At 35.5% G+C, this 26,398-nt stretch overlaps 1 long non-coding RNA gene across 1 annotated transcript in view; it reads left to right on the top strand.

Moving 5' to 3' along the window:
* Positions 1-26,398, top strand: part of LOC121066298 — a 90,766-nt gene that overhangs the window by 17,787 nt on the left and 46,581 nt on the right. The window contains exon 2 of the long non-coding RNA XR_005817647.1: positions 11,570-11,723. This is a non-coding gene — a long non-coding RNA (uncharacterized LOC121066298). The remainder of the gene's footprint in view (positions 1-11,569; positions 11,724-26,398) is intronic.

Here is a 26,398-nt window from a genome sequence, read left to right on the forward strand (position 1 = left end):
CTATCTTTATAGATAAATAGAATGGATCAGGCCTCAGATAACAATACAAAGATATATTTTTATGAAAAGAAAAATCTATGTAAAGAATGGAATTATGAAATTATTGATAACAGAAAACAAAATTCTTTTCTAGCACTACAAATTACAGATGAAGTATAAGATCACTCTCTGCTTCCTTAATGGAAAGTATAATGTCAGCTTATTGAAGTGAGTCCTCAATATTGCAAGTCTTCAGTTAGTCTTTAAATAGAACAAAATGAATCAGACTGAAACAGTTATGTTTGGAACAAAGAGATTTGATTGCTCAACTCAAGGCTCTAGCTTTTCACTGAGTACCATAATTTTGATTCTGCATTTGCAGTGATCACTAAAAATATTGCTGCCGAGTTTAGTCTGCAAAAAATCTTGTCAGGAAACAGTTACAAAAGGCCAGCTTCAGACTTGGTGTAATTAAATAGAGTGAAAGTATACCAGTGATGCATTTGGCTCAAGATTTTACTGAAGTCTAAATAAAAATGCCAAGTTTGCAACTGTTCCTAATTCTCTAAGAACAATAAAATAACGTGTGGGCATTTCTAGAAACTATTAAGGACTCATGATTGCACTAGAAACCCAGAAATCATCCACTGAAATAGGCTAAATATTCCATATTTCACATTTTTTCCCTTCAGAGTTCCTTACAGCATACAGATTTCCACAGTTTTAGCTATTATGACATGCAGGGGAGATGTAAGTTTCTATTTTGTGATTGGACTAATGCTCTCCTATTTTGCCATCAGATTCTTTTATGTTCCCATGTTTATCACAGCTCTCAGTATGGCGTCACTGCAGTCTTAGAAATCTGGAACAAATTCAAATTTCAGTGCTAGAAGAAATCTTGCCAGAAGAGAGAGAATGCCATCATTATTGCATCCAGCATTAGGTACTCTCTATGTACACACATAGTGGGCCTAGAACTTGCCTAGGAAGTTGAAAGACTAAGGAAACCCTTGGCCTCACTGACTGTGGAGTTCACAGATAAGATATTTATTTATTCCACTAAGAAAAGGAGGAAAGGGATGATTTGATAGTTTGTTCATAGTACAACTATTGGAGTATGCATAGACAATGGCTATAATTATTTTTTTTTTGGCAGTAAGCACGTATGGAAACCTACCTGAAAATGCACATACTCATTTCTTTTTCTTACATAATACAAGCTCTCTTGCTTTCCAGAAATCACTTCCTACCAGGCTGAATGGTTGTGCCAGGGTAACTGCATAAAAAGCTTAAGGATTCATTCAGCCAAAAAGGTGTCAGACCATCCACAGAGCCTACTGCCGACTCCCTCAGCAGGGTGAATAGTTTGCAGCCTGTTTTGCAGTCTCTTGTTGCTCTTTCAGGGCATCAACTGAAAGCTACAGATGATGTTGCACTTCCAGGAATATAAATCACAGGTGTATCTAACCACAGCTACTAAGTTCCTCTGTGAAGCTGTGCCAAAAAGTAAATGCCACTTTGTGAACTAGGGACCATGGGCATGGAAAGTAGGGTATAATAAACATGGTATTCAGCTCATTTAGTGGGTTATTGGAGTTATCCATGAGTAACCAAGAACAATAAACAATTGAGTTTTATTAGACTTTTTAGAGTTTCTAAACTGTAGTAGAATATTTGGTGTGGATTACAATTTTATTCTGTGCATGCTTTTAATTTGAAGACTCACTGTTTCCTGGCGCTAATGTAATTATGGCTAGTGATGAGTAAAAATTGAAAGCACACATTGTGTGGGGAATATTAATTGCATGAAAGATTAACAAAGACCGTTATAAATGAGAAAGATAGCTTGGCAGGAATTTCTTGGATTAAGCAGTTAAATGTTCTCAATATAGCTCTAATTGTAGGGTATTCACTATTTCAGGAAGTATGGCATATGTGAGATTGTGACTTTTCCTCAAAGAAGACTTGAAATATTTTGATTATATTTAACCAGCTGGCCTTATATCCGTATATTAATAGGCCATCTATTTAGAAAGAGATCTAAGTATAATAGCTGTATCTGCTAAATTCAAATCTCTGCACAGGATAAAGCTGAGAAAGGAAGTAAAGGTTTTCACTGGTCATGCAGACATATTTCAAGGAAGTAGATGTAAATAGCTCTAGTTATCATAGACACTGAAGTTTTGTAAGCCATATTGGAAATGAATATGATGTAGTACAGCAGCAGTGAGATATTGGAGAATGTTAGATGAGGAAAGAAGGAAGCAAGTATATAGATTCACAGCAATGTAAATATGCAAATTTGAGTTCTGTAAAAGTGATAAATACAATTAGTGAATTAGTGTTCTTCTCTTGACTGCTCATTTATAAACTTAACTTGCTATGGGTTTTACATGCAATTTTAATTAGTATTTTTCTTAATGGATCTAGCTTTCAAAACATGGCAAATTCTTCTACTAAATATAGTGGAAAATAAATGTTGAATCATTTACTAAACACTGAAATTAAAACTTTTTCCACTGCTTAAGTCTGCAAGACAGGGTAACTGCTCACAAATCATATTTTCACTATGTGAATACATATATGGTCTGGTTATTGGAGTGCAGCCCAAATACCATTTACTAATCTTACTATTTTAAGGATCAAAAAATAGTAAAGAAGATATGAGTTTACCAGTGGATGTTAGCGTTGGTAGCCTTCTCTGCCTTTCTTTTAATTTTTATTATACTGCTGCAGGACCAACTTGATGAGAATAGGAATCAACAAGAGCTCTTATTTTTTGCAATTTTTAATATCTGTGAAAAGTAAGGAAGTACTGCTACTCACATTTACATGTGGAGAATGCATTTGCCATTATATATACTTGTAATTCCACCTATCTCCAAAGGAGCTCTGAAAACCCCAGCTAGCTGCCGCTTATCTCCTGACCTGCTGTACTTGCTTCCAGGCACCTACAGAACCTATTACATCAATGCTAATGGTCTTTTAAACAACAGCCTCAGAGAACAGTCTCCTGCAGTTGCATTAAATATGACTGGAAATCTTTGGAGGACTTCTGATGGTACTTTTGAAAAAGTTCAGTTTTCTTTAGTTCTGGTATTCAATGAGGCTTAAGCAAAATACCATTATCAACCTTTTCAGACATTGGTGGTTTGTGCAGCATGTGCAGGAACAGTTTCAGCTACCCAGTAAATTTCAGTCCATGCAAAAAAGCATGCAGGTATTTTAATTGCTTGGATTCATGAGTTGGAACAATTTACATTGCAATAGTTGTCCAAGTTACCGTTTTCTGCCTTGTTCTGCGAGTTGCACAGCTCACTGAGCTTCTTCTGAACTCCCATAATTTGCAATCTAACATGTTAAGGTAAACCATAACTCATTTTCTGTACGGCCTATAAGCACATGCTTTATTTCAAGCATTTGACCAATCCGAACATTGTGAAGCAAAGCAGTCAAGTGTGTTCATGTTCTTGAAGTTAGTGGGGGTTGAGAACAGAATTAAGAAAAAATGTATACCTGAGTGCTTTGCAAAAGCAATAGTCAAAGGAGTTCCTTTGTGTACTCTTTACTGTGAGGCATACAGTCTGCCATATTTCTTTTCAGTAATTCAGTTTTGCTGATAAACTTGCATAATTGTTCTCAGCAATAAATGTTCATAGCTCTAAAATGCATCAGTTTAAAAAGCAAGAAGTAGTAGCTAGCATTAGCTTCATAATGGGTAGTGGGCAGATGGAAGATGAAAAAAGAAATACGTTATTATTACTTTGATAAACATGAAGCTTTTGTAATGTCAGCTTTAGCTAATCAATAATGAAAACCTTCTATAAGGTTTCAGCCTCTTAAAACTGAATTTCAGCCCCTTAGATAAGCCCCTAAGATTTCTTATCTTTATTTATGTATAAAATAATTACCTCCACATTCCTTTAACATATAACTGTGATTTTATTTTATTTTATTTTATTTTATTTTATTTATTTTATTTTTATACTTTTACACCAATTGATATAATAACATTTGTTGTACATGGAAACTCAGACGAGTCTGGAGACAACACTAACATTTCTGTATGACTAATGTATTTAAACAAAAGATACTGAGATATGTAATCAAATGCTACAACATATTATTGTAAAGACTAGAATGAGAAAAATATAAATCTCACAATAATATTAAAATAATAATTAACTTAAGATAAATTCAACACTGATTTAACTTGCTGTTGGTATTGACTTTCTGTAGTAGCCTTATACAGGTACACTTAGTTGTGCTCCTCCATATTCTGTGTCCTGTGCTGAACTGATGACATTTAGACTACTTGTGCACATATGAACCTATTTAATTAATTGAATTAATAATAATTGACAAATCAGTTGACTTCATTAAATTCCTTTTCTTAAAAGGGTTTCTCAAATTTACATTGATGTTTTGCTATTTACTAAATAAAACAATTTAAGATGAAATTCCATAAGCTATTCATTTGCTTAGATCTGTCAGAAAAAATGCATATTTCTATCAATTTTATATATAAATATAAAATATATATATACAAAAAAGTCATGTGGTTTAAGGTTTACATACAGTAAAGACTACCTAGCAGCACATTCAAGCCATAACAAAACCAGCATTTCTCTAAAGTAAGAAGCTTAGTGCATAATACAGGATTCCTTCAATGTCCATAAAATGAATGACCCCGTTTATGTTATTTGGCTGCCTTTCCTGATGAAGTCTATGGATCATTCACCTTGAAGCTGAAGTTAACGAGGTTGGGTTGACCTTTGTTCTCATAATTAGAATACAATTGCACAGTTTGTTTTTAAGTGTTCTGTTGAAACAGGTCTCCTTGGCAATCATAACTTCAATGGAGACCCTTCTTTGACAACCTAAACATAAGATATTTAACGTTTTTGAATATTGCTTCCACAGCTCTGTTTCCAAAATATGATTTTCATATGCTAATAATTAAATATGGACTTGAGGCCAAAACTGTGCTAGGTTATAAAACAATTCCTTCTAAATGGAAGAGAGTTTTGTGAAGACGTGGCTACCATATTCTAGTTGGCTTGGGATTCTCAAAGGTAATTATTTTCTGCAAGTTAAAAGGACACCATTTTCATGTTGGCAATTAATGAACTACAGAGAAAGCAATACCTTATTGTTATTGGTGATAAAAGAATGGAATCCAGCTATTAGCGTCTGGCTAGATTTACATTGTTTTAGCAGCAAAAGAAAGTTATGATATTATAAAGGAAGGCTACTGAATGCTCTAACTTAATTCAAATGGAAGTTATCATAAAATAATACAGTTACTTATAAAACACTGATCTTGGTGGGTTCAGTTTTTATCTAAAGATTTGCATCATTTAGAGAATTGCAGATTTAAGAGAATTTGCATGTCTAATTATGGGATTTAACCTGCATTAAAAAATTTAGCTGTTCCAAAGCATATACTATAATCACTTAATGACTGCAGTTATTGGTGTTGTAGAGGCATTACTGAAAGTGAATTTTGGAACATTCTGTATTCTCTTTTTGTAATGCAATTGTTCATGCCACAAATACTGGCTCTGGGTTTCCAGGGCACTGAGATGGAAATCTAAAGTTCTGAAAAGAAGTATTTTGATAAGCTATTTTCTCACTTCCGTTTTATTTATTTGTTTGTTTTCTGTTCAAAATCTACCAGGTTAGGCTTAGTCATATTATTGTTGTCAAAGACACATGAAACTTCTTAATACCAGCTCCTCATCATAGTATCAATGTGTGCTGTTTTACTAAACAACATCACAACAGATGTTTTCACACCATGACAACCAGAAAGTGATGAATTTGATCTGTTATATATTCTTTTTTTTTTGACTCTTAAAGCACGATGAACAACTTCCTGTCTTTGAATTATGTCTCTGGTGCAAACTGGATCATTTAGCAAACTGCCAAATAACTGAGAATTCAGGAGCAATTCTGTGTGTAGCCATGTATTGCTAAGGATTTTATATGAAAACTTCTTTAACCCCATGACCGTCTTCACACTGTAAACCCGAGGTTATTGTGTACATAAACATACAATGCTTATAAAATGTTATTTTAACATTCTTAACTCTGTCGTCTCTGTTTACATCTCCACTTAGATCTTTGCACATTGAAAATCTTTCCTGTCCTTATTTTATCACTTACAAATTGCATAGAGTAACAGGAAAGAACAGTGAGTTCAGGAAGCCAACAGCATGGTTTTAGGTCATATACTTTTCCCCATCTCTGCACTTATAAATAAAAAGCTTATAGCATTATTCTATTGTTTTGCCTCAGTGGCAATTTTGAGGATTGGTTATCAAAGGAATTTGCAGCAAAGGAAATTTCAGTGTTTGCCTTGTTATGAAAACAAGAATTGTTATTCAGGAGATGGAAGGAATTACAGCCGGACAATTCAGCAGTATACTGTCATTATGTATAGAACAATAATATAATGGATTTCTGGCAGGTTCTGTGTAAAACACTTGTAAGGAAGATTGCTAAAACATCCATAGGAAACAGGTAGAATGTGACTGGATGGTAAAAGAGGCTACAAAAGGCAGAAATCACAACTACACAACTACTTTTTTTTTTTTTTAGTTGGTATGTAATTGTTCTCAGCAAATTCTTCAATAGGTGTATATAACTATAGTGGTTCTGCTCTTTCCATTACAATCTGCCACCATCTTCATATACTCATGGAAAGAGAAGTGGAAATCCTATAAAACAAGTAATGTGAGGGCAATACCTTTCTGATTTGTATGAAATTTTTCATTTGTTAAAGGAAAGCTGTATTGTAATCATTACAGAGCATACAGACAATAATCTGTGCTCTTGATGTTTGCTATACTTTGTCTGAGCTTTTATGATTATTGTGAAAACAATCATAAATCACTTTTTTTTTTTCCTTTTTTTTTTTTTTTTCCCTGCATTAGTTACACAGTAACAAGTGTTACAGTGGCACAGCTTGTCTGTTTCCCAGGTGACAGTTCTTCACATCATCTAGAGGAAAAGACAGTGACGCATCTACAGTAAAATTAGTGGAGCTGAAAGCATTTTAGCAAATTTTACCTTTAAGTTAGCATTAATATGATATTTAAAGTAGCCTTGAAAAATACCATCCTCAACAAAAATTTGAGTTATCTGAGCTCATGTAAAGGAAAGATTCTCCTTGGGACAGCCTTCTCCTGTAATGATCAGGCCACAAGAGTGTGATCTTTGGCCAAAAGATCAGGCCAAAATACAAGTGGTACAAAATCAGCATCACTAGAAAAAAACAAAAGTCCTGACATCACTCCAATATGTACATAGGAGTGGAAATTTAGGAAAGTAAAGTTGATGTTACTCAGGTTATAAATTTAGAAAGAATTTGTAATGAATCTAAATTATGTGAAGTTCAAGTGTGGCTGTCATAGCAGGAAATATTCTTAGTTCATTTTAGATCTGATAGATTTATACAATAGGCTTAAAGTGTGCACTAACGATTTATTCTCAGTTCCTGCCTTCAGTTCATTAGACTTAGCTTCATTATTTTCATATGTAAATAGGCTCTATTGGAGAAGAGGACCAACAAGAAGGAGCTTTGTATTGCTCTCTTCATGAAAGAGCACTTTTAATGAAAGTAGTCAGCATCACTGGAAGACAATCTCAGCACTGTATTTTGAGAGCTGTACAGGCATACCAGCTCTTGATATGCAGTTGTAGTTAATGTTTTATAATAAGAGACATAGAATAAGAATAATAGAACATTATATCTTCAAATGTAGATCTAAGACAGTTATGGGACAGCAAATGTAGCTCTAAGACAGCCTGTCCGGGTCGCTCTGGACAGCAGCACAACCCTCTGTTGTGTCAGCCAGACATTCCAGTTTTGTGTCATCTAATACTTTTGTTTTGCCTGACAAAGAAATGAACAGAACTCTTAAAATTCATTGAAAACTAAAACACTACATGGATGCTTAGCATTCTTTCATGTCTTTTTGTGCTGCTCTAACTCAGGTAAAGGGCAATAACTTTAGTATGATCTTATACATAAGAATTGTAATCTTCGTTACAATTACATACATTATATTATTTAAATGATTTGGAATCTATATGATATGCAGACAAAAAACCCTGATGAATACCAAAATAAATACGTAACGAGATCATATACTTGAACCAATAAACAAGACTATTGCAGCATGCGATCCAGTTTATTGTGTACATAGACAATAATCTTGGCAAATGAATTGCTGAGTAAGTAAACTATTAGGAACCATTTGAGATGGTTTTGCTTTTTTATTTTTTTGTCTGTTTTTATTTTATGTGAGCGTGATACATTTTTTTTCTAAAATTGTTTAAAATCCTTCCTAGAGTGGCCTGCTGTGATGTCCAACTGGCTAAGTGATTTCTGTTACTATACCAAACAGTATGATGACATTTAGACAGGAAGAAGGAGCTGTGTGCCAGTGTTATTTTACTCCCTCCTGGAGCGTCACAAAATGTCATTTGTGTCATACTGGGTGCTGTTTATTTTACAATAAGAGACATTTACAGGTTTGACTCCTAAAGCACTTTGAGACAGCTTACTAAAGAGGCACAAACAAAAAATAAATAGAAGAATTGCATGATTTTAATGAAGCTTCAACAGTTTCAAACAGCTGCAGAACCACTCTGTTTGTATTTCCTAAGATTACAGAAGGCTGTCTCAGAGTACGAGATGTTTTTCTATGGCTTGGTGTGTGGTTTCACAACAAAGCAAAGCAGATCTAAGACAGTGATGCTTACTAAAAGGGCCATCTTAGCTGCATGCTGCTGCTGCTGCTCTCCCTGCATTTGCTCAAGTGATTGTGTATAGTAGGGTTGAACAGTAACTCTTCAACAGTAAAAATAATTTAATTCTCAGTGGGAGCAATGAGTATATTCAGCTTCCTAGGTGGCTGTAGAATACTTCTGTCTATCCAGCAGTCATACCCCAAGGATACATCCTAAGCACTGTCATATATTTTTTGTAAGCATACCTGTAGCAACAGCCAGGAAAAGCAGTGTGGGTGTGTGGAGGGGGGTTGTTTGTTTGTTTTGGTCTGGTTTTGGTTTGGATTTCTTTTTATTGCCTTATTTTCACTAAGAAATATATTTTTCATGTGAAGCATACTATGCTCCATAAAGATTTCAACTGGGAAAAGATTAAACTGGAAGAGCTGATAGACTTGGCCACCTTATTTATTTATTTATTACTTATTTTTCCTACTTGACAGTATTACTGTTTACGTCCAAACAACAGCACAACACGATCTAATTCAGTCAGTAAGTCTCTGCGATTCAGGAGGTGTTGTTTTGCTTCGTTATAAGCCATACAGTTTGTAACAAGACTTCTGCTGTTTTTACCATTCTATGGAAGTGAGCAATGAATGATAACCCCTGCCAAAAGATTCTTGACCTTTCAGGAACCTCTTATAGAAATACTTTAATAGAGAATAAAATTCATCATTCTCCATCTGTTCACAGCTGATTTTAGGTATAGAAATTACTATGACTATCTCACCGAGATTACTTTTTTTTTTTTTTTTTACTTTTTACTTTTATTATTATTATTTTTTACTTTTTTAAGCTAACTGATCACTTAGTTTCAAAATGAGATTGTGATGTTACACATCCGTGTCTTTCTAGGACAATTCAGAGAAGCCATATTACCAATGTGTTCTCTTTGTGTTTGCATTATTAGTTCTTGAGGAGTGTTGCTTAACACCATGTGGAGGTGAAGGCATTTAATTCAAAGCATTTTAAAATACAACAATTTACATCAGTGTTTGTGGTAAGCACACTGATGGACTGAAAATAACAAGAAGACAAGTATGGTTGTACTGGTGTGAATGTGAAAAGGGAGAAAGAGTTACATAAAATGTTTTGGTACAAACATACTTTGAAGATTTACAGATGGCACTGATTGCAACTCTCTTGTCTTCCAGCCATTCTTATTCCACTTTATGGTCAGCTGGAAGCATGATTTAATTGACCTAAGATATAGTATTCCTAATTGCTTATTGAGGAAATATGCTTACATTTAAAAGCTTTATTTTTTTTCACCATGTGTTCTAAGAGAACTACCTCCACATCAGGATCATTTCGCTACTCAGTATTCACTGACTTTTGCCCTTTGAAGGCATTACCATTTTGAGCATCATGGCTGGACCAACAGACTGCTTCCTCAATTTACAAACCTGAGTTGTAATTCACTACAAACCTATAATGTCTTTAAAAATCCATGATGTCTCTTAACAGATATATGCCCTGTGATTTACTCATGAAAATTTAATCATGTGTAGCCGTATTCTGTTGCAAAATACATACTGCACAGTTGTAATGGGGTTTGAAAATACCTGACTGTTGATTTTCTACTGGAAGAGCATTAATACTGTCAGAATGATGTTGCAGCAGCCAGCATTTTGCATTGTAATAGCCACAGTTCTTAAGAGGCATTCAGTGGGACAAGTGTTCCTAGCTGTTTTGATTTTACTAAGGAATAATGTACTTTTAACTGACTAGCTTTATTCTCTAAATAAGAAGGAAAAGATAAATTTCTGCCTCTTTATTCATGTATTTATTTCTATCTATTTAACATATACTGTGTAGTCACAGTTACTTTATGTAAATAATATTGTAAACATTATTTGTAATGAGCATTTTCTGTTTCCATCAAATTCTATTCCATTTGATTATTTCAAATAGAAATCTTGCTTAAGCTGGGGAAGAAAAAGATGACATTATACAAAACTACACCAAAATTCCCACTCTCAATTCATGGTCCGAAGAAATAGTTTGAAATAGTTGCAATATTTGAACGAATACAGTGTCCTGGTTTTGTCTGGAATAGAGTTTATTTTCTTTACAGAGGCTCATATCATGCTATGTTTTGAATATCTAATGAAAACAATGCCGATAACACACTGACTTTTTAGTTGTTGTAGAGCTGTGCTTACACTGAGCTGAGGACTTTTCTGCTTCTCATGTTGCCTTACCAGGGAGGAGCAGGGCTGCACAAGGAGCTGGGAGGGGACACAGCTGGCCCCAGTTGACCAAAGGGATATTCCATACCATATGGCATCATGCTCAGCAATAAAACCTGGAGAAAAGAAGGAAGAAGGGGGTTGATGTTGGGTGTGATGGTGTTTCTCTACCCAATAAACTATTATGTGTGGTGAATGTATTCCTTTTCTTTGCTTGCGCACACAGCTTCTGTTTTATGAAGTAAGCCGTTTTTATCTCAGCCCACGAATTCTCACACTTTTACCTTTCCAATTCTCTCTCTTATCCCACTGTGGAGAGAGTGAGTGAGTGGTTGTGTGGTGCTTAGCTGCCTGCCAAGGATAAAACACAAAGTACACTCATTATTATCTATATGGTTATATATGTATAATTGTGGGTACAAACCAAGCATGCCTATTTTCATGTGGATCTTGGTACATCCCCTTATTCTTAACAAACAGATTGCTCTATGGTTGCATAGAGTCACTATTATCTTCACTTTGCCACTGTAGAAATTTGAACAGTTGGATGAATTTGTGAGTTTCACCACTGCTAACCCTCACTTTTTTCTTCTTTCCAGCTGTGTTCTGCTCTCGCTCATCACTGACTTGAGAGCAGCCTGCTGTTGGAGTAATGAAGAGGTTATCACAGAAAACAGACCCCTCTGAAGACAGGTGGGCAACCTGAAAGCAAGGATAACAGCACTGTGTTTGCGGAGATTCTTTAACTGGCAGGTATGGGAAAAGACTTCCAACTTCAGTGGCCTTGATCCATCTTTATATCTGAAAAACAGGGAAATATGAGCATCACTGAGCATAAAACGCCTCTAAGAACTGTTTTAGTTTCAGTGAGAATGAAAATCTGTCTGTGAAATCCATCACATGATTATTGATAAACCTGAACGCTAGGCTATCCTTGCAGCAAATGAAGAAAGGTGAGTTCTTCAATCACTGAGTATAAAGCAAGTAAATTAGAATTTTGTTTTCAAGCAGGCCCTTCAGGAACCTGTCTTTTCTATTAAAACAAATGATATCTTAATATCTAAACTTCTGTCTCATTGTTCAGAATGTTCAGAGATGCAGCTTTAATATTCTATTTGTGTTATATCCACAAATTACTGGACTAATTTTTCTCTCCTTCATAATTCTCAATCTCAGAAACATAAATTCAGATAACTATGTTGATATTTTTTTTTAATTTTTTCCACACTAAGAATATAACAGTAACAACAATAATAATAATTCTGGGTGGGGGTGTACATGCAAGTTACATATCTTACCCATGTTCTGTGTAAATACATGTGTTTAAAATTTTCCAGCATTGCATTATGCATTTTGCCTATATTAAAAGGCTGATGAAGTCTCCTGTATTGAGATAATCTACTTTGATTTAAATGTACTTCTTGGGAGTAGAAACCATTGAGAAAAACAGTTAGATTAGATCTGCCTGCAGATTCTTCTCAACTGAGTTTGTCATAAATGACAATAGGTGTTCTAAGGTTTTTATTTTTAATTGGCAAAACAGCATATTGGGTCATCTGATATCACATTTATTCCTTGTGAATGCTTCTAAGATTAGCAATCAAAGTATTACTGCAAAAAATTCTCATCTTATATTTCTGTTGACTGAAAGAGAATATGAATCCAAATGAATCTCTCACATTTCAAGAATCAAAAGGTGTCACAGAAAGTATCTGCAGTGCTGAAGTGAGAGGAGGAATATTGTGTATGCAATGTTTTTCACTGGCTAACAGCTATCTAAAAGATGAAGTTTATTTCTGTGACAGTTCCTAAGTAATTTTATATTCAGCCTCTAATAGACTGATATTGATTTCTGCAGTGTTCAGTTTTAGAATCAGAAAGCATGAGTCAGACAGAAAATAAGATGGATGTGTATGTTTTGCTGAAATACAAGAATTCAATATTCACCAGAGATAGGAAGGCTTAGAATATGAGAGATAGTTGCCTTCATTGTAGGGTAATCTGGCCTCCATTGCATTTTTAGATTTCAGTCAGATGGTGTAATTGTTGCTTGCCTATAATCACAACGAGATTGTTGTGTTTATACTGAGAACAAATGTCCTTTACTAAAAGGAAAAAAGAAACTGAAATGAACATAGGGTCATTCAAATTCTTTAAAGATGTGTTATTCAAAGTTCTAAATGTATCATCTATGCTATGAGATATACCAACAAGTGACTTGTTGATATTCCATATTTTTTCTTATTTTCCTTTAAAGATACAGGAGAAATATAGGTTTAGTAAAATTTTTATACTTCTTGTCACTTTGCCAGAGATACAATGAAATGGATATTAAAAGATTCAAGAGATAAACAGTAAAAATTCAGGGTATAGAAGTAGAATTCCCCAATTCTTGATGGGAATGACTGTACAACATGGAAGTCTTTGACAGTTTTTACAATCTAATTGTAATATTTACTTTTCTTAAATCATTTGTTACATGTTGCATTGTACTCTTTGTCACACAACTATTTATGTATACACACTATATATATGTGGTATTTATGTATCTATATATATGAAGTACACACAGATTTTTTTCTTTTTTTTCTTTTTTTTTTTTTCCGTCCTTAAATTCTTCATATCAAATGCTTAAATGTTATTTTTGACAGGTTCCAGCTCTTAAACAAGATATGTTAACAGTGGTATGCAAGCATTATATTTTCACACAACATTGAGAAATTCATCAACATTGCATTAAGCAATCTTATTTTCAAAATTCCTCCCTGTATCTGTGAGAAAACTGGTTAAGAGTCCCTAATCTTGACAGTTTTTTTTTCCTTTTCTTTTCTTTTTTAAAGTGTGTGTGTGTGTGATGTTTTTGTCCTTGGTAAAGTTAAAGCAGATCTTTATCTTACTCCTAAAATCATCATGAACTTTATACTAGTGAAAACAAAACAAAACAAAAAACAACAAAAAACACCCTAAAACAACAACAACAAAAAATATAGTTTTTGCCTTCTTATGAAGATATCACAGGTTTTTCAGATCATCAGGTAGTCTAAAAAATAAACTTAAATTTAATAAGAAATTCTCTCAGAAGATTTAAACAAAAACTTTGAGGTCTCTAAAACTTCACCAAACTGAGTGTGAAGTTATTAATTCATAGATAGTTATTCATCTTTTTTATTTTTTATTTTCCATATTCTCTCCTTAAAATGAAGAATTCAGCCTCAGTCAAAATTAATGAGTTAAATATAAGCAGGTATAAAAGGCATACATATCTATCTACATTTATACAGATAACTTGTATGCATGGAGAGTTATATATTTCATGGAGAATCCAGAATTTCTAATAAAATTTAGTTTTGGAGTAGGAACAGAATTCACCTTTATTCCTGCTAAATTGTGCTACCAAATTGATGCTTATTAGGTCTTTAGCTTCATAGTAGATTGGCTTAACATTTCAATTGGCATTGAAAAGTTAAGCAACTCAGTGAGTGTGTGTTAGGTAACTTGTCCAAGACAATTAGATATCAATATGCTGTTTTAATAATTTCTCAAGTGAATCTATTTTCCAAACTGCTAGACTGACTAAACCTCTGCATCAGAGGACAGAGAAATTCTGATGCAGTGAGACTTGTCAAGGTCAAATTTATCCTGCAGTGCATTTAAGATAGCTATTAATTTCCATTATAGCTATCTATATAATGGAATGTTCCTGTACTCTTCCATTGTACAATTTTGTGCCCATATAGTAAGAAATTTATTGAGGAGCATTCAGGTAGGTGAATGTAGAGTAGGAACTCAAATTTTTTTTTTAATTGGGAATTGTCGTGTTCCTGAACAACTATTTCACTTTAAAGTTCCAGTAATGTAAATAATAGGGCTAAATCCAGTGTGATGACTGGGGCATTTTGGACTTTAGATCAGATGAACAAGCATATTTTATTCGAACACTAAGTTTGTATCTTATTTGAGTGGACCTTTGAATGTTACTTTGTCCATGCCTGTGGACAGAAGCTTCAGGTAAAAGGAATCTCCTATCTTGGAACATGACCACAATTATTCCAGGAGACAAGTGTGCAAGTGCTATACCAAAATACCACCAGAGTTTAAAGAATGATGGTAAATAGCACTTGTGGAATATTCTAGCCTGTCATAATTTGTCTGAAACACAGAAAGAATCACAAACCTGAACTGAAACCAAAAATCCTCTTTTAAGGTATAATAAATAATTCAGGCTCTGGGTTGCAGTAAAAGTGTTTAATGTTGCTGATAAGATCAAACTTTGGTATTCAGAAGCATTCTTTTTTTTTTTTTTTTTTTTTTTTTTTTGTCAGCACTAACAGTGCACTGTATAACTTATATGCCACTGAAGACTTCATCCACTTCACAGGTGGTTTCAGGGAAGATAACAAAATTTTCGTTTTAAGTGAAATTAAGGCAATATAGAGTGAGAGCACTGAATTGGGACTTGTAAGATACAGGTTCAGCTCCTGGTGCACTGCAATACCTTAATGCAAGTAAATGAGTTTATATATTGCTTTTCTTCAGTAAAGATAATATATCCCTATCTTGCTATCTTTAAAATGCAATACATGATCACAAATTCTTCCTTTATAACAAATAACGCTAATTTTCTCTTCCCCATCTAAATTCTAGACTTTGATTACACAGACAAGGGTGAGGGAATAATATCCATAGATCTGTTTAGCTAAGTCAAAAGATTTTTTTAAATTGATCATCCCAACTGGTGACATTAATATTGAACTAACCAGCTTGAAGAGTTGGATCAATATCTGATTTGGTTTACTATAGTCAACTTGTATATGAATCTAAAGAGCTAAAATCTCTTATTTCGTTTGCAGTTTCTAAAAAGATAATATGCTTGAAGTTAAGAGGCAGACCTGGGACTTTGATCACGTCTGTTTTTTTCATTTTTCAGCTGAAAGTCAGGAGTCTGTTGTGTTCAGACAAATTATACTTTATTTCAAGTAGTATTAGTATGATTTCTCCACATGTACTATTAACTATAAATTCACATCACTTTGCATTGTGTTAATTAGATATTTTATCTAAAGAGTTGGTATAATCTATTCTATGACTCTGGAATTACAGAACAGAAATAATAGTCAAAATGATTAAACTGCTAAGCTGGAGGTGGCCTCTGTAGTTGATATGGAACAGATGTGCCTCTAGGTTATCTAAATCAAATACAGGAGTGAATAAAATTGAGTTGTCATCTAATTAATGGGTTCTTCAAACCCATATAAATAAATAAATGTCCCACATTATCCAACCCTATTACACCCTAATGAACTTTTATTTCAGCCATTGTCCATCTTGGCAGAGAGCGCAGCTGGGTGGTGACTATTTAATATATTGCTTATTTTCTGTCATAACTTGAGATGTTTCATTCTTCTGGGTTTGGAATACATGGATGAAATATAACAGAAATCAGGAGGTGACTCTTCACTGCCTGAAGGGTTTGCATTTTCAATAGTTCTTCTTTAATTAGACAGAAGCATCTAAAGATAGTGATGTATAAGAAAAAAATAAGAAAATTTAAAAGATAGGGATTTGGAAGAAAAGATGAAATGATTTATTTTATTTTAATTTAATTTTATTTTTTTTACTGGAAGCAAGATTATACTGGAATTAAATGAATCTTGAAGGTATAAGCACTGTTTTTTATAAGATTGGAGTTTTTTATAGCAGTGGGTAAAGTTATCTTCACATTTCTATTACAATTTTCATTTTGGAGTGACTTGTAAATCTGCTACGCTAGTATCCTCATTGGAGGAGAAAAGGCTGGGATACCATAAAGTGCCTTGTACACATTAGACTTCTTGTATTTGGGCTAACTGAAAGATTTATTTATATATTTAGTTAGTCTCTAAAGGTGCCTGCTTAATTAAATAACTACATAGTAACCTGTTACTCTAATTTCATCAGAGTTAATGTGGTGGGAGTTGGAGCTATTCTTCGAACCCTAGAGACAGTTTCTTCAGTCTAGAGTTGTGGCAAATGGAAGTCATAAGGAAGATATTTGCAGTGCTGCTGCCTGTACTCAATCTCTCAAGTGAGTATATTTGTTCCTTTTTGCTGTAAAGCTGTTTGGCATGATAGGCTAGAAAGCCTTTTGGGCTAGAATGGCCCTTTTTGGGCACTGAACAGCTTCATTTTCTTAATGACAGCAGCAAACCAAGAAATCCTCCTTCAGAAGAGGGACAAGGAGATAGAGGTGGGGTAACACCTCATCCTGCTGTCTGGGTGCAAACAGCAGTGCCTGTTGTACTCTCCTAAGGTGTGTGTTCTCTCTGTTCTGTAAAGACTGCTGAGTACATAGAGTAGTGTGCTAGTCTGACCTCCTTTTCCTGCAGCTCTAAGACAACCCTGTGTGACTAGACCAATGAAGTATATAGTAGTCACCAAGGCACTGAGCATGAATAATTCAGGATGGATTGAATTTTAAACTACTGCGAGTATCTTTGGAAGACAGATAAGCAGAGGTGGGGGCACAAGTCAAATCCATGGCACCAGATACCAAAACTGAGACAAAGGGAATACCAACTAATTAATTGCTTTTGCTGTGCCAAGTATGATATATGCCTTTAACTAGAATATGAATGAAATCAATTAAGGGAGAGTGGATACAGGCCGTATGGCAAAAGGCTTATGTGATATACAGAATAATTTTTGCTGCAGCTCAGGAAGTCCAAATAGACCCTCTCTCATCACGGATGTCTATTTTGTACCTTCAGTGTTACTTTCCCCAACAGATTTGAGAAACTGTCCTATGTTTTGGGGATAAGGGAGGAGGCAAATGATCTCTTGCCACTGCACTTGTCAGATAAAGCATTTTTAGTGTTTTATCACAAATAGAAACCAAAAAAAAAAAAAAGAGTGGAAAAAGTCCAAAGTTTAGACAGCACTTACTTTTGACTCCCAGTAAAAGGAATACAAGACAGATAATTTTTGTCATATTCTATTTTAGAATTGTCATATTTCTATTTTATTAAGTAGTATGTGTTTGTTCCAGTTTGTTTCTTGAAAAGGTATGGTGAAGGATGTCAATATGATAAAACTGGAAAGCATCCACCAATAGTGTATTACCACTATACAGGAAGCCAGCTGATGTAATCTTTCTGGATTTCAGTAAAGTTTTCGATACTGTCTCTCAAGGTATTCTTCTGGGCAAAATGACCAGAATACAGTTAGATAAAAGCATAATAATACGGTTAGATAAAGGCATAATAAGATAGGTGATTGGCTGATGGGTTGGGCCCAGAGGGTTCTTGTAAATGGGGTTACGTTGGGATGATGATCTGTTTCCCAGGGTTACATTTTAGGACCAGTCCTCTTCAATGTTTTCATAAACGATTTGGATGTAGGACTTGAAGGCTTTTTGAGCAAGTCTGTGGATGATACCAAATTGAGTGGAGCTGTTGACCCTATTGAGGGTGGTGAGGCCTTGGAGAGAGATCTAGAGAAATTAGAGAGCCGGGTGATCACCAACAATATGAAGTTTAACAAGAACAAATGCTGGATTCTAGACCTGGGAAGGTGCAACCCTCGCTGTACTTACAGACTGGGAGACAAGATACTGGAGATCAGCCCCACAGAAAGGGATCTGAAGGTTTTGTTCAACAGCAAGCTGAACATGAGCCAGCAGTGTGCCTTGGTGGACAGGAGGGCCAGCCATACCCTGGGGTACATCAGGCACAGCGTTGCTAGCTGGTCAAGCGAAGGGATTGTCCCACTCTGCTTTGTGCTGGTGTGGCCTCACCTTGAGTACTGTGTGCAGTTTTGGGCACCACAGTATAAGAAAGATATAAAACTGTTAGAGTCCATAGGAAGGCTGTGAAGATGGTGAGGGGTCTGGAGGACAAGATGTATGAGGAGCACCTGAAGTCACTTGGTTTGTTCAGTCTGGAGAAGAGAAGACTGAAGGGAGACCTCATCGCGGTCTACAGCTTCCTCATGAGGGGAGTGGAGGGGCGGGCACTGAGCTATGCTCCTTGGTGACAGGGACAGGACCCAAAGAAATGGCTTGAAGCTGCGACAGGGGTGGTTCAGGTTGGATATCAGGGAAAGGTTCTTCACCGAAAGGGTGGTTGGACACCGGAATAGGCTCCCCAGAGATGTGGTGACAACACCGAGCCTGCCAGAGTTCAAGAAGAATTTGGACAGCGCTCTCAGACACATGGTCTGATTTTTTGGGTGGTCCTTTGGGGACTCAGGAGTTGTACTCAGTGATCCTTGTGGACCCCTTCCAACTCGGGATATTCTATGATACGGAGCTAATGTGTGCAGGGTATTAAGATAATGCATTCCTTTCATCACATATCAGTAACAGCCATCAGAATAAAATAAATAAAAGAATAAAGCCCAGATGTCCCCAAAAGAATACAACGGATTCAAAGACTAAACCTATTCACAAGCTTTCAAATAACTTGAAAACTATGAGACTTGTAAGCACTGATTCTATTCAATATCTTTCCTTTTATCTGAAATATTGGCTTTGGGTTTTGATTTCCCCGCCTCATCTCCAAAAACAAAAAATGCAAACAATCTCCCCTGGGCTAACACAGAAGGCCATGGAGATTTATTTTTTTCATAACCCTTTGTAATTCTGAAGCATTTCAGTAATTTAAAAGAGCTAAGTCAGCCTAGATATTTTTCCTTCTGCAAATCTTGAACTTCAGAGCTCTATGCCTCAGAAGCAATAATTCTCTTTACTGTAATAAGTTTTATTGCCAGATTTCTAAAGGATAAATAGCCACATTTATAAAAGCATAAATATGTTAGTGTCAAATTGGTAACTCCAAATTTCTGTGAGGTTACTTAAAATAAAGATATTCATCTTGTAGCTGAGAAAATGAGGTGCATATTTTTGCAAAATACGTAATACATCTTGATATTTAATAACGACATTAAAATCAGTTCATATATTCCCACATATATGCACTTTAAGCACACACGCACACACATACCAAATTCTTTAATCATTAGATAATTAAGATTTTTTAAGTATTCCAACATTTTGGAATACTGACCTTTCAAATATCTTTACATTTTTAAAGAGGCAGTAGACATAAGAACTGTATTATTTAAGCATTGTAGCCTTTGAGGAATATGTACTACAATAGTGCTGTGTTCTTTGAGATCAAAAGGCCAGCAGTGCTGGAGTAAGCACATCTCTTGTGGATTAATTATAATGAAATTACTCATTTGGAACACTATGGCAGAGCTTTGACACTACCCAAGCTGCAGTAAAAATTTCATGTGAGCTTTCTTTGCAAGGGGAGAAAAGCTGCAATGACAAAAGATGTTTTATTTATAGCAACTCTGTCTGTACCAGTGAGAGAAGCGCTACTGCTCACATTTTGATAGCCAATATTTTCACTGTAGCAGGTAGTTATCCTTCACCTACAGTACATCTGTGATGCTTAAAATAGATGTACATGATAGGAAGAATAGAAATGCACTTAGCTATTATCTTCATAGCCTTCATCTGAGTGAAAGATCTCTTGAAATCTGGAAATTCCACTTTTAAAGAGACATTTTTAGTTTTAGAAGTGATAGGGAACACAATGTCTGAAAAAAGAGAATATCTAAGCTTTGTGAAACATAATGAAGCTCTTCAAATCAACCCTGATCTGAGGAAGCTGTTTGGAATTGCATCAGACCCAAGTATACACGTAAACAATGCTGGTATATTTGTGGGCTAGCGCAGATTCTCCTCCCATTTATGGCTAGAGTCCGTGCTCCTAATTTCTAACGCAGGAGAAGTCCAGCTTAGCCTGTTTTATATAAAATTACTTGTGCAACTTATCAAAAGGTCAAGAAGAAAAAACAGAGCTGGTTCAAAGCAATTATTAGCGTAGTCTATGGATTGAGCTGAATGAGTCACATAGTTAAAGGCAGCACAGAACTTGAACTGGATACCAATATTGGTGTGTTGAACTGGATACCAAGATCAGGGTGTTAGAAATAAGATTTAGTTAAAGAAATACCACAATAAATAGCTCAGTTTTTCTCTCTTTTGAGCTCTCTTCTGTCACCCTGATAAATAAAGGAGTGCTGTGTTATTTCTTTCATTTACACTGCCCTAGGTAGTGTCTGGGCTAGCAAAACAAGAGAGTATCTTGTGACTGACAGTGGTACAGATCAAGGGTCAAAGCAGCCTCAATGTCAGCGCAGATTTGCTAGGTCAGGTAATGTGGCTGTGCTGTCAGTTCAGCAGCGAGCCCACAACACAGGCCAGAGGCCACATCAGGTCACCAGTACCAGAAAGATGACCTTCATTGTCTTTGAGTCTTCTATTCAGCACTACTTTTGTACTATTTTCCTCAAAGCAAATAAAATCACTTTACAACCAGCACTCCAGTTAATTTCAAACTCTCTAGGAAGGACAGTATTAACTGTTTAAAGTCTCACCTGGTACTTTTTCCTTAGAAGAATTCTACATAGCTAAATGTGAAGATTAGAGAGGAGGAAAATAAAATTAATGCCTTAATTAATGCCTAAGCTATCAAATGTTTTAACCATTCTTCAGTAAAAATACAAGAAAAAAATGTTCTTGCTTAGTGAGAAGTTGCTTTTTAAAAGCAAGTTTCGGCCCTAGGATTAAGTTAGTTTGAAGGTCTCTGTAGACAGAGCCTCTAGGCCTTCCTTAATGTTATACAACTGCACAGATGCTTTTTCTCTTTGGATGCTTGGGACCCATTTATTCTATCCAGGCTAACACATGGCAACCTGAGATAGATCAGATTTTAGGGCTAGGTTTCTGGTTGGGACACTGAATCTTTTTGTTAACATGACTCATTACTTCAAAGATAACATCTGGGTGAAATACATTCAATTCTCAAGTACATTCAGAGCTTTTCCCCTTCTGCTGCTTTCAGTGAAGCCCATGAAACCTGAAGTACCTGAGAGCTAGGGGCAAGACTGCACTGAAGACTGTATCTATGAAGAATAGCATTTTTTACTGAGGAACTTAAAGGCTGTCATAAAATACATTTTAACAGTTAGAGAGATTGGGGTGAGAAATTTGAGGTTGCAACACAGTATCCTAAAGATTATTGAAAATATAGGAATTAAAGGAAGATCCACAGATTTCTTCACAAGACAAGCAGTTTCTGTGCTATAATTTGTGCAATACTAGTATTTGTATGCATACTGCAATTACTCCTGAAGCCTCAGCACCGTATTGTAACATCTCTGTCTCTCTTGTAATAATCTGGAATTTCTGACAAACTCTGAAATTTCACTGGCAAGAATTTTCTGGCTGATGGAGAAGAGAGTTTGTTCTGGTGATGTTCAGATTTCTTACACTATTCATTTGAAAAATAGGCATGAACTGTGATTATAGAAATTAGGAGCTTCCAGTTGAGTGGTGGACAGGGAATTAGAATTGTGCTTTTTATGGTTAGAATTGAAAAATGAAATTAATTTTAAACACCAGGCTTAAATCTACATTTGTCTTAAATGATAATGGAAAACTTTAGGTAAACTAAATAAGCAGTTCTGTAATTATGGATGAGTTTCCAGAACTACAAGCAAATGTAGAAAGTGAGTATGTGGCAGATTTATTTCAGATTATAAATAATTTCAAAAAAGCTTAGTTTCTATGATTCCAGTTTAAGTACAAGGGAGCTCTAAATCCTTTCCAATCTCGGTTTTGTGTATCCTACTGATCCTACATACACCTTTATCAGTTTCAATCCCCAAATCACTTTTCTCCTACAAAGCACTTGTCAGTTAACCATAACCAATAAAGAATTTCCTGAAGTTTCATTATATTTGTGAGCATAAACTTCACTATATTCGATATGTTGGTTGCAACATCAATTTAAGCATCTTGCAGTTTTGACAGAAATCTCAGTAGATTAGCTGTGAGTTATGTAGGGAGAACTGTACAATCATAGATTAGCTGAGATGAGTGAATGAATGTGAGTTATTCTGAATTCCAAATTAACATGCTCAACTAAGACTGTCCTTCCAGGAAACTTTTGCCATCTCCTTGGAAGTAGCAATTATTCTACAGCAATACTGATGCTTCAGTGAACCATCTACTATTGTTTTACTTCAAAGGAAAGCAATAAAGTAATTCAAAACTCTGGGATTGTCTGATATTCTAGGGACCCCCTAACTGAACAAACATTCTGCCAAACCATTATTAAAGTATCTCTGAAAAATTGATCTATTGGAAACGGTATTCTACAACAGAAGATCAGCTTAGTTATCATGATCCCTGTGGGATCCCAGTGGGTTTTTCCAGCAGAAAACCCTGGCTGGCTTGTTAAATGCCAAGAAGACATTTGTTTTCTAGGTAATAAAACTAGAAAAAGACACACAAAAACCAACAACAACAACAAAAACACCCCCAAAACAACAAACAAACAAACAAAAAACACCCAAACAAACGGACAGACAAACAAAAACAACAGAATTGTTCTTCTTAGTATCCTTAGGAATTTAATTAAATCATTGCAAAACAACTTTGTAATGATTAAGAATTCTGAGATAGAACTCAGTTGTTTAAAATAGTAGTTATTTGTACAGTATTTCTGAAAACAATCACATTACCAAATTACTTTATTTAAAGTGGTCCTAAGCTTGTTTTAAAATCAAAAGACACCTTATTTTTTCCCATGCAACAAGACAGGAGCAATGGACTTAAACTTTAGTTCTATGTGATTTTGATAAGCAGGTTCTGAAAGTTAAGAAAAGGTGATTTAACACCACTGCTTAGTGGAGAACAGTGTAAAAACTTCTCAGAAAGCACTTATGTTGGCACATTCACAGTGGAGTGCTGCAGTATGTGAAGGCAGGACTTGTTTAGGTACAGAAGTAGAAGAAACTCATTGCCACAGAAGTTTGTCTAAGCTTCATCTGCTATACTCTCTCCAATGTTAAAAGAAATTTTCATAGAATCATAGAATCATAGAATATCCCGAGTTGGAAGGGACCCATAAGGATCATCAAGTCCAACTCCTGGCACCGCACAGGTCTGCCCAAAAGTTTAGACCATGTGACTAAGTGCACAGTCCAATCTCTTCTTAAATTCAGACAGGCTTGGTGCAGTGACTACTTCACTGGGGAGCCTGTTCCAGTGTGCGACCACCCTCTCGGTGAAGAACCTCTTTCTGATGTCCAGCCTAAATTTCCCCTGCCTCAGCTTCACACCGTTCCCACGGGTCCTGTCACTGGTGATAACAGAGAATAGGTCACCTGCCTATTTTTTTTAACAAAAAAAGTTCTCTACGTCGTGATCCATCATATCAGGATAAGGCAAAACAAATGTAATAATATTTCTTAGCTTAAAAACCATTTAAGCATATTCCAGCTGGCTATCCCAGAGCTGATCTAATGTTTCTCAGTACTTTTGGTAAAATTTAATATCATGATAGGTTTTGGGAAAAGGACAAAAGAAGAACAGGCCTGGGAGAGTTAGTGGGATCTCTGGGTGGGTTCAGGGATTCAAGGAGGAGAATGGCTGGAAGCTTTTGAAACTATTTGGTGGCCAATCCCTTTTCTCACTTTTCCCTCTTCAGGGATTTCTAAGAATTCCTTAATTCTTAGAATCATTTCTGTTTAGGATTTAATATCTCCCTCTACTTCGCATATACCTATGTCCTTTTTCATGTAGTCACCTTCCTTCTTACCCCTTTCAGTTAATGTGCAAGTATGCCCATTCAACTCTCTTTCAACTGTTTCCCAAGTTGTTGTAAAGGAATGCAGAATAAATCCTGTCTGTTTTTCTATTAGTACAGAGAAAGGCCAAGATAAAAAACAGAAGAGAGGACACTCGTGCATATTACCTTGCTGTCAAAACAAGTAGGAATCTTGCCAGGTGGTAGTTATACGTCAGTTAAAGTCACCTGTCCTACAGATAATCAAATTAAGCAATCTGCTGTGCTCTCCTGTCTTCTGCCCTGTGCTGCTGGATTGGTATTTGGGCATAAATAGCCACAGTTTAGGAAGACACTGGTGAGTGAGATTCATAATTTGATACAGCCACTCCTGGATATTGCTACTGTGTAAATGAAAGAGAAGCAGTATCTCAGGACAGTTTGGTACAGCTGCTAACATTTTTGAGTAACCAGGGCTGGGGTGAAGGTGGTTAAATAGAGGCAGCAGGCTTAAGATGGGTGCAGCATTTGTTTTACTGCTAGAGATCTTCTTGTACATAAAGTGAAATAAATACAATGACAAATAGCTTTTTTTTTTTTTTTTTTTGGTAGAATAATTACATGCCTACTAGTGGTTGTATAGTACAAAGAACAGTATCGAGATATTCCTTTCATAACCAGAACTGTGGCAATGGTACAAAGAATGCATAAGGAAATCATGTTTACTGATGCTAAGGAACTCATCTAACATACTGAAGTCCCAGTCCCTAGGCAGCGTATTAGCTGTCATATTTAAACATGTTTTTTATCTCAATTCAGGGCTTAGCAACGGGAGTTGAATTGCAGTAGAGTCATACTGACACCAGGAGGTTATCAGCATTCCTGGGAAGAGTTGTATGAACATGGAAATGCTAACGTGTGTTGCAAAAGCTTTTTAAAAATGCAGTCATTGAACAAAAAAGCAACAAATAAGACCTGGAATGTCCACTTTCATTGTAGGCTTTTCATTTGATACTTTATTTTCAAGACAGGTATCCTCTCCTTCTTGGGGTTGTAGCTTGGGGGCTTTTCAGCTAATCCTGTGTACCATGTACCTGTATGTATCAGGACAACATCTTTCCATTGATTGTCATAGTAAGGGGGGTGGAATTAATAGGAAAATATCTGCAAGGATAAATTCATGGATCCATTCACACAAAGGAAAGGGGCATGTATGAAATTCTAAGTAATAAAATATTGCAGAAGACAGAGGTGGCTCCCCTCACTTCCAAGGCTTGTTCTTTTTTTTTTTTTTAATCCCCTGTTAATTAAGGTGTGGAGTAACTGGCTAGCTTCTAGCAAATCTGTTGAGCCCTTGTCTCTGCTGCTGGTGGTACTAACTTCCACAAGCTTGTGCTGATTCATTCCAGTAAGATGTAGTGTACTGTGTGTATCATCAATTATTTATTTATTGTGGTTTGTATATAATAACCATAAGCAAAAAAGTCTGCTGCTTCTTCCTTTTTCTTGAGAGGATGATGAGGTGTAATTGCTATAAATTGTTCCTGATATCATCATCTGTTGGCTTTTTTTTTCTTTTTTTTTTTTTTTTCTTTCTTGCTTTAGATAAATATAGGTATAAATCAGGAAACAATAACAATTCAGTTATTCTCATCCAGAGTAATTCTGAAAGAGCATTGAGTCTATTATTATGTTAAATTCGAAGAAAGGTGAGCAAAACATATAAGCAGCTGTTGGTATGGGAGATAAGACTAAGATAGTTTGGTTTTAAGAGCAAGTTTATACTAGTGCTTGAGTACTTCTGAG

This window comes from Cygnus olor, chromosome 2 (genome assembly GCF_009769625.2).
Source record: "Cygnus olor isolate bCygOlo1 chromosome 2, bCygOlo1.pri.v2, whole genome shotgun sequence".
Lineage (NCBI taxonomy): Eukaryota > Metazoa > Chordata > Aves > Anseriformes > Anatidae > Cygnus > Cygnus olor.